Source organism: Topomyia yanbarensis, chromosome 2, assembly GCF_030247195.1.
Source record: "Topomyia yanbarensis strain Yona2022 chromosome 2, ASM3024719v1, whole genome shotgun sequence".
NCBI classification, from domain to species: Eukaryota; Metazoa; Arthropoda; class Insecta; order Diptera; family Culicidae; genus Topomyia; species Topomyia yanbarensis.
Window position 1 is genome coordinate 169,199,397 of NC_080671.1, and position 12,390 is coordinate 169,211,786.

The window sequence follows — 12,390 nt, forward strand, 5'->3', positions numbered from 1 at the left end:
TTTTTGGCTATTTGGAAACACTTTGCAGTAGTTATAAGCTTTTTCATATTATCGCAGTTCTTTGTGTTTTCGCAATCACCGCATAACCGAATGGTTGCGGCATGAATGCGGTATACTGTGCGGTGTCGATAATAGAATCTTCATATATAGACTTGAGAATGTGAAAGCGAAGCTAACAACTAGCCGAAATAACAACAATGTCTACATAAACATGTATATTTCAGAACTAATAGAACTAATCATAATCTTTAGGCGCAAAGTGACCCGCAAGTGCAACACTCCTCGCGCCTTACTGCCCCTATCGGTGACATCGGTGACATCCGTTTATTTTCACAATCGATTTGTCTATACCACGAACTGACAATGTCTGTCAGTGGATATTAATGGTTATGACAGACCCAGCTCATTGCACTGACATGATACTTGATTGAGCGCAAGAAATGGGTGCCTATCAGTGCGCATGTCCAATGCTGGATAACCTGGAAAATTTATAATCGATCTATGGATATTTGGCATATCGAAATGCTACTAGCTCTCTTGTTTGGCAGCTCATAGGCAAGTCTCATTTTCAGCGGAACATTTCCATCATCATCATCATCACCGCCGCGGTAGGTCGTCTTCGACTTCAGGGACTTCTTCGCGGTCGTCGCTGTCAATCGCGATCAGTTCAGTCGGTTCAATAATAATCCCGAATTAGACTCAAGTGTTTTCATATTGCGGAATAAACCTGCTGGACAGAGGAAATCGCTGTTTTTGCATAGGTGGGAAAGAGACTCCGGCGCTGAAGGTCGTCGCATGAAGTTTGAAGTGTTCACACCTACGACAAAATGTGAAAATTAGCCAGGATTACAGCTAGTCATATAGATGTGTGATATTGGTTTTAATTCACGCTGAACAGGTTTGAGAAGTGAAACAAAAGTGCAATAATTTCAAAAAGCGGAACCTGTGGTTGTAGATATATTCTGAATAGAGTGAAGCATGAGTTGCGGATAGAATTAAAAAAAAAGTTGAAGGTGGAAAATTCATGCATCCCAGGCGTGAGAAGAAAATCGGTTTGTGGGGTGGACACAGTTGAAACGGGAGCACTAATGTCACCAAACCAATACATTCAGTAGCAAATTGATTCTCTCTCTTCTAACTTGCATCACCTCTTACTCAGTATTTTACTCCTGCAGTCTCGGGCTTCAAACTTTGACAACACGTTTTCCTCGCGTGCATGTGTTAATAAAGTGAGGGTTAGTTGTTTTCATCCAAGCACGTGCTCGTCTGTATTGGTACTGAGTGGGAAATTGTTGATTGGCGGTCTGGTTGGTTCGATGAGAGAGTTTTCCATCGGTGGCTCACTTTACGAAGACGAGTTCGTTTCGCGGTGGTTTGGTGTGGAATATGAATAACAATTGGTTTTATCAGCAAGTTCTGTACTCTTTACCAGCATATATGTAACAGATTTTGGCAAGAAGCTGAAACTGTGATAAGTTATAGTACCGTGCATATCAGGTATACTTATTTATTTGAGGATTAAAGTGTTAGCTACGTGACTTGTGGGACGAACGCCCTTGTCAAACTGTCCTATCACCATCGTTCCAGATTGAGGTGAAAATCCTTGACCAGTGGTGGTAAACTGCGGCGTGAAGGACACGATTTATGAGCTAGAATGTTGCTATAAATTGACGACGATGAAAACCTGTGCAACTTTCTCTTTCAGTAAATCAGCACTGGGTGTATTTGGAGAGTAGCGGAATAGAACGCGTCTGCATAGGCTTGTGTGTCTTGACGAGTGTTTTTCTTTCGGCTATGTTATTATACGAGTGTGGTGTTTTTGCCAAGATCACTGACGGTTATTTATAAATCTCAGTCGCAGCTCGCAGGAGTGATCGTGTTGTGGGTCGTAAAAATGAATTTCACCTTGTCACACGGCGCACACTAAGGTTACGCTCTCTCTCTACAGAATATCGTTTTCTGCAATATTCTAGATATTTTTAATTTACAATCAATAGTGGCATTTCCAACGTCAGGTAGCATTCATGCAAGTGTTACCTCCAACCTGATTATCACAAATATATTAAGAACCTTTTCTACATCAGTTCATATTCTTTATCATCTAAATCATATACACATAACACAAATATTGGCACTAGGTGAGGGTTCAGTTACTGGTATTTTGGACTGGACCTTTGCAGTACCGTCTTTCCGTATGGGTACACTGGGCCTGGGCCATGGGCTCCGGGATTTTGGGTGCCCCGCACTGAGGATGGATATAAATCCATACTAACGTCTGTCTTCGAAAAAGGTACACTCTAATATTTGTAACTCTTCAGCGCGTTGCTAAAATGACAGAAATTTGAATTGAAAGTTATTCATATCCTATTACAGCAAGGTCAGGATAATATTGAACAAATTAAACCGTTGCACAAACATTTCAGTTCAGTTTTTTAGTTTGATCATAGTAAGCCATGCCTAATTTCAATTATCATCATATTGTGGGGAATATTCATACGAACAATTTCTCCAAAGACACCCTGTGAATATATTCGATGGTTTGGCCTCTAGTGAATTAAGTTCACGTTTTTGGCGTTTACGACCACTGTGGCTTGGGGGTCATTCAGTCTGCCTTCTCTCGCGTTATCGTTCCCGTCCATGTCGTCATCGGTACTGCTTTCTTGATGTTCACGATCAAAGGTTCTTATTTGTTTCTTGTTCTTACGGGTCGCTGTTGTATATCCGTCTTCATCGGTATTTGCTTCTTTATTGGCGTTGCTAGTTGTTGGTTTGGGAGCGGTTGTCGTGGTCGTTGTACCTGCATTATTGGTTAATTGTATCGTTGTTTTTGGTTTATCTGAAGGTGTCGGTGGCTGCTTGTTAGGCTTGTTGGCTGTAGTAGATGAGTTTTGACTAGTTGCTTCGGCGCATATTTTCCGTAGTGGGCTGTATGGTTACAGAATTGGCATATTGGGGTCTGCCCGGGATATGTGATTAGCGTTGTTTGCTTATAGGTCACGCCATCCTTCGATGATTTGCATTCGATAGTCATGTAAGAAGGTATTGGTTTAGTCACTCGCATCCTCACAATACGAACGCCTTTGGGAATGCCGGTGAAAAAATTTCTCTAGGTGTCATTCGTAATAGATTCTACTTCTCCATATTGCGACATGATTCGTTTGATGAAATCTTCCTTCGTGCGCGGGGCCAAATCATGGATACGCGCGTCCACCATGTCGTTTTCCATATGCACGGGGATCTTGATTCTGGTGTTATTAAATTCGACCTCGTGTTGCATGTTGTTCTTTGCAATGAAGTTTTCGGCCTGTGCTAAGCTTCTAAACGTGATCAAAACACAGTTTTTTACGTGATGTAGCTGAATGAACGTAACTTCAACGAGATCAAGGATCGAGAAGTTCTAAACAAATTTAAACGGAACAATGTTACTGCGTACTATTTTAACTCTCGTAATTTCAAAGTTAAAACTAGTTATCTTAACATTCAAATTTATTGTTTGCATTTTTGGACATCATCGCGATCAAGATACGCCAATCAGAAGAATACGAAACGTTAAACTCAATTTATCATGCACGGTCAAATGGTCAAATTTACTATTATTTCTCTGCAAATGAATTTCCAATTTCAGTTAGTTCAGTTCGAAGCAAAGCACATCATTTCTTACAGATTGGGCATTCTTTAGCTTTTAGATTCATGAGAACAGAAAATACGATTTAAAAAAATGAACAACAAATACTTCTTTTTTTATTTTGTACCTGTCGCCGACGCAAAATCACAAACAGCTGTTCGCAGCGAGCACAAGAAAACCGTTCGGCAGAATCAAAACAAACCACCGCAACATAGAACAGTTCGTTCTGACCTAAAGAGGCAGAAGGAAAATCAAATTACATTCAAGTGCGCCCAATGATGAGTCAATGCGCGCTCACGCAAGGGTCATATATGCTTCATCGGCATTTTCGGTGCCACTGCCGGTCACAGCGCATTCGAAGACGATAATTATATCGATATTTGACTTCGCGCGGTGGCTTGGATAATAAAACATTTGTGCAGAGTTGACAACAATATTCATTGTTAACATTCTGTACCAAAACAAATCCAAATAAAATCGATTCAAAAATCGATTATTTGTAAATAGCTAGCTTTAGGAAAGTAGGTATATAAACCAAAAAATTGTATAATAAAATCAAGTTGAAATCGAGCAGTCGAAAGTACCACTTCACTCAGTCGAAAATCCTTTACTTCGTGTCCAGACCCTGGAGTTCTTCGTTGGTTTTTCCACCTTGTTAAATCCAAAGTCAAATTACTTCCTTGTTTGTAACGCAAGCGGGGAAGCAAATTGTCTTACGACCAGAATTAGTATTGGATTGTTACGCAGAACGATACTAACTGGACGAGGAATTCCCGGCTTATTAAGCTATAGCGTGTGGTATTTGTAACGCAGGTGCCACAAACTATACTTAGTCTAGAATTAGAAGTGGCTTGTACCGCAGGACGCTTCTAACTAGACCCAGCACCCCCTTCTGCGGCGAAAGATCGTTCGGCGGAACGATATATGGTGGCTCCAGAGAGGATTTATCCTCACAATTCTCGCCACAGAAGGCACGAAGTAAAGAAAAACTACTAAGTCCTACACTGACCAAGCTACGGTAGTGGAAAAAGGCATAAACATTAAAGCGAACACCTACAAACTGTGGTGGAAAAACGCTAGAAACACAGCGTGTCCGTAGCTTATAACGGACAGTAATACGCATTGCAATACGCGTCACTTACAAAATCGCTAATAAGGCGTATCCGCAGCCAATAGCGGATTCGGTGAAAACAAACAGTGCTTGAATAAGATATCACAATATATATCACACCGTGCGATATATCACTAGTGAACCTAAAACAAGCCGAAAGAGAAAGCGGATCTAAAGGATGGCATCTGACAGTGGCGTAGTAGCGGGGGGGGTTTTGGGGACGAAACCCCCCCCGAAATATTTTGGAGAAATTTGAAAAAATTGAATATGTTAAACAAAAATATGCCTAATATTTTAAATTAAATTCTCAAAGTTTCATTTGCAAAAGTTATCTTGTAAAAAAATTTTCTTGTAGTGGAAATTGACTGCAGACTCGACACCTACCTGTCGGCACGTTGTGGAGGCTAGCTCAACCGCCGAGGACTATAACGAGTAGATCGCGGCGAAGCGAGGAGCTGGGAGCTTAATGGTTCACGAAACGGATATCGGTACCGAGAGAAATTTCGCCACATTCTGTACTCCTTGACTGACGGCGAACATGGACTGGTGAGTGTGAGAGAAGTATCCCCATAGAGGCCACCAGGCGATTCGCTACCGCATCGGCCAATGGAACCCTGCTGCAGCACGAAGAAGGACGGGCGGCAAGCTAAAGTGGAAGACGATAGCCTTTAACGAAAACCTCTTTGTTGAGTTACTTCGGCGAACAACGGAATCAAGTACGTTGATACGGCTGACGGCTAACAAGAAGGATTGTGACGGCTTGTGACGTTACAATGTCACGAAAACTAGGGCCATGTAGTAGACGGCGTGCAGCTTACTGGTTAAATGAGTAACTCAGTATGCTATACGCTGCTTGTCTTAGATCCAGAAGGCGGGCTCAGAGCGCAAGATCGGAGAGTGAGAGAGGAGCGCAAGCGACGTATCTAGAAGGTAGGGACTCTTTAAAACAGGAGATCAAGCTTAGCAAGCCAATTGCCATAAGTAGCTGTGCTGAGAAATAAACGCCAGTCCCTGGGGGACGCGTACTGAGTCCTCATGACGAAGACGAGGGTTCGTCGACACCAGCTGAAATATGCCCGGTTAAGCTAAACATAATCGTTGAGGGTCTCTTCCCGAATCACGATTCAACTACCTGGTCACCGACGCCGTACGGCAAAGAAGAAGGAGGTAACACAGTCGAGTGGCAAGTGACTAACGACGAGCTCAAAGACGCGTCGATGTGACGATGTGACGAATCAAAGAAAACTCCCGGTCCGGATGGAATACCAACAGCGGCGCTGAAAGCTGCGATCCTGGCATATCCGGACATGTTCAGGATGCTACTGCTGAAGTCTTTAGACGATAGTAATCCCCGAAATGAGGAAGGTACAGAAACTGATGTTGCTGCCAAAGTCAGGGAAGTCACCGGGCCATCCAGCCTCGAATAGACCAATGCCGCAGCGTGGCATAAAAGAATGACCCAGATCCTGAAGAGCTACTTCTAGAGTAGAGCACTGCTGTACCAGACGAACAAAAGGGCAGAAGGCAATGCGAGTCGCAGCGGGCGTTACTCAGGGCTCCATTCTCTGTCAAACACTTTGGAATGGGATGTAAGATGCACTGATAACATAAATTCGTGAATAAAATAAATCATGCAATGCACGAATTCATTCGTCGTTTTCTGCAACGAAGTATTTTCGTGCATTGTAAATAGTAATTTTCGTTCATTTCATGAACGAGAATGGCCGTATGGTGAACGAAAGCTTTCGTAAATTTTACACATTTAATGTACACTGCACGAATGATATCGTTGATAACGACATTATTTTTCGTGAATGAAATGAAATGTTTTGTTTATTTTAATAAACGTTTGTGTATATTACGAACGATTTCGTCGCACGAAATCTTTTTGTTTATTTTAGAAAAGTTTTCGTATTTATTGGCCTCTTATTGTTTTCAGTCGATCTTTTAAGATCGATGTTTTTTTTTATTTAAAAAAATCGATCTGGCCAATTCGATTTTATTGTGATTCAAGGAAATGGCCGCTTGATGAACGAAAGTTTCGTTTATTTTAATAAACGTTTATGTATTATACAAACGAATTCGTTGGTCGCATTCGATCTTTTAGGATCGATGTTTGACAACACCGATATCGCTCTAGCAGAGAAAAACTCAAAATTATTCATACAAAATCAACGAGCAGTTCGCGACGGCTCAACTGATTCTGTACTGCTCCAGATTCTGAATCAACTGGAAGCGAAAGAGGCTCAGGAAATCTTCCTGCAACCGGCGGACACGGATACGACTACTAAATAGTCAGACAACAACAATTATCTGACGAACAGCAACAATGGCTCCATATTGCTCCTTTGACGTGGACGGTTTGACAAATGGTGCTCGTAAATATTATAAAGATATTCCAGCGAACGACTCGTTTGCTGAATGAAGCTGTTTCGTAATAAGCTAACGAAAGTCATTTCGTGGTTTTCACGATAAACTCGTAATAAAAAACAAAAGTGTTTCGATAGAACTACGAACGATTCATCATATGTACGAAAATCTCGTATATTTTATGGAAGTTGTTTGTACGAAATTAATTCCTAGAGATTTACGAATATATTCTATCAGTGTGGGGTCTTTACACTGCGGCTGCCCAGGAAAGTGAAAATCGTTGGTTTCGTGGACGATGTGTCAATAATGGTGAGACACTTGAAGAAATGGAGCTGTCGGTGACGGAGACAATAGATGCGATCGAGAGCTGGATGAATGGGTCAAGCTGCAAATAGCTCACTACAAGACGGATTTGTTGTTGCACAGCAACTGCAAAGCGGTTCAGCGGATACAGATCACCATCGAAGGGCTTGTGAATGCATCGAAGCGTGCACTGAAGCAATTGGGAGTGATATTCGACGACTGATTGAGCTTTAACAATCACGTTGATGCGAAATGTCGGGTTTTTATCGAGTGTCTCGTCATCGATACTGCGATATGGGACTCCTGCTTGGGGTGCGGCGCTGAAAACCAAGTGAAACCGCGAAAAGCTGAACAGGACGCTTCGAATGCTGATCGTACGAGTTGCGATTACGTACCGGAGGCAGTATGCCTTGACGCCGAGATGATTCCCATCTGCATTACCCTGACGGAGGATATCAAGTGCTACAATCAATGAAACGTCAGAAACGTGAGGAAGATGATGAGAATCGATTCGATGATGACGCAGCAGTAGGAATGGGATAATACGGAGAAAGGAAAGTGGACCTACCGGCTCATCCAAACCTGTCGACGTGGGTCAATAGAAAGCACGGAGAGATGACCTTCCACCTGAAACAGCTCCTACCGAACCATGGCTGCTTAAGGAGTATCAGTGTGGGTACGTAACGTCAACACTGTGTCTGGAGCGTCTTTGAATGTCCGAGGTTTGAAGTGACGTGCAGGGAGCTACTTAAAACGGGAGGACCGGACATCAACCCGGATACTGTAGCCTACAGAATGACAAGCGACGTAGAGACGTGGAACGCAGTAAACAGAGATATGATGTAGATCAGTGATTCTCAACCTGGGGTCCGCGAAGTCTTGAAAATAACATATTCATAGCATATAAAATTGATGTTTATCTGTGGGGGTCCGAAGCAACCCAGTGTGATATCTAAGGGGTCCGTGGTACGAAAAAGGTTGAGAACCGTTGATGTAGATCATGACCGTCTTACAGCGGAATGGACATCGAACAACGGTTTCGGGAGAGCAATCACCGCCAGGGAACTCTCCGCAGGTATAAGCTAGATCCACCGTCGAGTACTAGTCGAATAGACTGCAACAGAGCAGCGAGTATGGGTCGTCGAAACGCCAGCGAACCGGACGTCACGCTCCATGATTCGCCAGACCGACCACGGCACCCCACCGGTTGTTCCGATAGAAAAATAGCGAAAACCAAAGAAGAATCGATATTGAGAAAACTTCTTTCGCCAGGGAACTCTCCGTTAGCGTAAGCTAGATTCACCGCTGGGGACTAGACTGAATAGGCAGCGACGAGACACCACTATTCGCGAGTCATCGGGGCACCAGTTCATCGGATACCCTGCTTCACCAGAATCGCCGAACTGACCTCGGCACCTAGCTGATTAGCTCGATCTCGGGAGAACTTCTCTCGCCGGGGAATTCTCTGTTGGAGTAGGTCAGGTTCATCGTCGGGGACTAGACCGAGTTGTTCGCGAACAAGTCGAGGACTGAATGGACCATCAAGGAAGTAGTGCTAAATGGCCCAAGAAGAGAACTAAATGGCTTAAAAAAGTTGCGGTGCTAAATGGCATCGGTTACGGAGTCAAAGGGCTCAAGAAGTTGTGGTACTGAAACCAAAGAAGAATCGGTATCGGGAGAACTTCTTTTGTCTGAGACCTATCCGTCAGCTTACAGTCAGATTCACCGCCGGGAACGAGACCGTGTAGACCGCGACGATACACCACCAGTCGCGCCGGGGCTCCAGCAAACCGGATGCCCTATTCTACCGGAATCGCCGAACTGACCGCAGCACCTGGCTGGTTGGCTCGAACTTCTCTCGCCGGGGAACTTTTCGTTGGAGTAGGCTAGATCTATCGTCGGAGATTAGACCGAGTAGTTCGCGAACCAGTCGGAAGCTCAACGAGGAAGTGGTACTGAATGGCACAAGGGAACTGAAGGGCTCAGTAAATTAGACTGTCTGAAGTTTGCCGCCCAGATTGTCCTCGTAGGGGAAGAGCATTTATTCTATACCAACAGCTAGCTTTCCTACCTTGACTACCCAAACCCGTTCCCTGAGTTGTTGGTTTTTGAACATGTTTTTCCTGCTCAGAATGTTTTTGAACATTTTTTCATATATATACAAAAAAAATTTCATATCCCCCCCCGAAAAATTTTCTTACTACGCCACTGCATCTGGAGGATACGCGCACAACCCGAATGGGAATTGCCGCCTGTGCAAGGATAAGGACAGCGCGGACGAATGGATGGTCGAGTGCTCAAAGTGTTGGAACTGGTTCCACATGACCTGCACCAAACTTGAGAAAAGACCCTCCACTAAGGACCTCTGGCACTGCCCAAAGTGCAAAGAGGAAATAATGGAGCTCCAGCAACTAAGAAAGGAGCTGGAGGATCAAAAGAAGAAGACTACCAGGAGTGTGTCCAAGGAACGCGGACCAGCAGACACTGTAGAGCTGCTAAGACGCCAATTTGAGGCACAAATGGAAAGCCAAAAATTGCGTGATGAGGCATTTCAAAAAGCCATGATTGAGATGGCAACCAAAATGCACCAAGTAAAAATGGACCCCGAAGCGGGACAACAAATGGCTCCGACAATCAAATTGCCGGATGAAATTACAAACTTACTGAGGAGGCAAACAGCAACACCCCTCCCAGTTTTCAACGGAAATTACAAGGATTGGCCAAATTTCAAACGGCTTTACGAACAAAGCAAACGAGAAGGTCAATTCAGCGATACCGACAACATAAACAGACTTATGGCAAGTCTAGGCAAGGCAGCAAAGGTACACGTAAGTGCCTTGCTGATGGATCCAGGAAACGAGAAACATGTAGTAGAAACTCTGGATAGTATTTACGGACAACCGTTGGCTATATACAACGAACTATGGAAGGATTTGGCAAAGTTACGGAACCCACGCATGGAATACCCTCAAAGCATGGTGGACTTCGTAGTGACTCTCGGAAATTTGGTGTCCAACATGTCCATGATACAGTGTGAGGATTATTTAACTAATCCGTTGCAGATGGCTGAACTTGTTTGCCGCTTACCACTGAACTTAAGAGAACAATGGGCGGACAAGGAAGCAGAAGCAATGATTCCGCAAGAAGGACGACCACGGCAAAAACTCACACTAAAGGAATTACACGAGTTTTTGAAACCGCAACAGCAAAGAGCAACACTTCTTATTGCACAAAAGGTGTGTCAATCTGAGAAGGAAAACCCGAAAAATGAGCGCCAATCAAGAGTCAATATGCACGCTGAAACAACATCCAGATCCCAAGCCAAATGTTCCTGTTGTAGTCAACAACACTGGATAGTAGCATGCCCGGTCTTTAAAAAGATGAGTGTGGAAAAAAGACGAGAACTGGCACTAGAGAAACGCATGTGCTTTAACTGTTTACGCCAAGGACACTCCTTTAGAAACTGTCAAATGAGGCCAAACTGCAGAACAGAAGGATGTACAGCATATCATCACACATTTCTTCACGTCAGACCAAAAACAAATGATGAAAAACGAGCCTCCCAAAAGGAGGAAACAAAACAAAAAATCAAGGAACCTTCAGGACAATCAAAAGACAACAAGAAGAACCAAGATAAGAAGGAAGTGAAAGAAATAGATGCGCAAGCTCCAACATCGTCCACCTCGAAGGAACAAGAAGATGTGCGCACTAACATACACGCTACCAAAAGAAATAAGGTCTACTACCAAATACTGCCGGTTACACTTTATGCGCAAGGAAGACAATTAGAAACCTTCGCATTTTTGGATCACGGCTCATCGAACAGTCTAATCCTCGACGACTTGGCCAAAGATTTAGGTTTGCAAGGGCCAGTATCACCATTATGCATAAAATGGACAAATGACTCCGTACACGAAGATAACGAAAGCCAAAGCGTATGTTTCAAAATATCAGGCGACAACAAAATTCGATACCAAATGGAAAGTGTACGCACAGTAAAAAAAATTATCCTTACCGCGGCAGACACTTGACTACAAGGATCTTCATGAAAACTACAACCATCTTAAATACCTTCCTATTCAAGGATACGAGAATGCTGAGCCGACATTACTTATTGGACTTGATCATCCCCGACTATTAACAGCAACAAAACAGAGAGCAAGCAAAGTCGGTCCAGTTGCCGCTAAAACACCAATAGGATGGGTCATTTACGGAAGGACCAACTCCCGACATCAAGGAGAAATATATTCCTGTGTAGTAGAGGAGCAAGACTCACTACGAGAAGAAATGAGGAAATACTTCTCAACGGAAGAGTTTGGCGTTAAGGTTAGCACCACTATCCAACAGAGCGAGGAGGATAGACGAGCTGAAAAATTGATAAAAGAAACAATGAAGTATGACGGGAGTCAATACGAAATTGGCCTTTTATGGAAACAAGCCAGGCCCATAATGCCAAAATCAGAAAGCTTCAAGGGAGCATTAAAGAGGTTAGAATACACTGAAACTAAGATGAGGAAAAACCCTGAGTTTGCCCAATGGTACACGGACAAAATTAAGGAATACGTTGAAAAGGGATACGCACGAAAATTAACAGCAAACGAGATAACACTAACAACCGATAAAACATACTATTTGCCTCATTTCGCTGTCGTAAATCCTAATAAAACACCTTTAAAACCGCGACTTGTATTTGACGCAGCTGCCAAGGTACAAGGATTATCGCTCAACACTGAATTACTCTCTGGTCCCGATAACTTGACATCGCTCTTTGGAATTTTACTGAGATTCCGAGAAGGAAAGTACGCAGTAGCAGGAGACATCCAAGAGATGTTCTCACAAATTAAAATACGCAAAGAGGACCAGGAGGCTCAACGATTCTTATGGAGGGACGGTAAGGCTTCAAATACCATGGGACACTACGTAATGCAGGTAATGACGTTTGGAGCAACCTGCTCACCTGCATGTGCCCAAGCAGTAAAGA

The 12,390-nt window shown here is 43.4% G+C and overlaps 1 protein-coding gene across 7 annotated transcripts in view; it reads left to right on the forward strand.

Annotated features, from left to right (window-relative positions):
• The first annotated feature begins 543 nt into the window (after positions 1 to 543).
• Positions 544 to 12,390, forward strand: part of LOC131682080 (uncharacterized) — a 75,820-nt gene continuing 63,973 nt past the window's right edge. For 2 of the 7 annotated variants that reach the window (XM_058963274.1, XM_058963284.1), the window contains exon 1: positions 544 to 761. The gene's annotated coding sequence lies outside the window, so the exon portion shown is untranslated. Of the gene's footprint in view, positions 762 to 927; positions 1,053 to 1,073; positions 1,498 to 12,390 lie in introns of those variants that run through there. The other 5 variants (XM_058963276.1, XM_058963286.1, XM_058963288.1 and 2 more) reach the window with 4 other exon arrangements.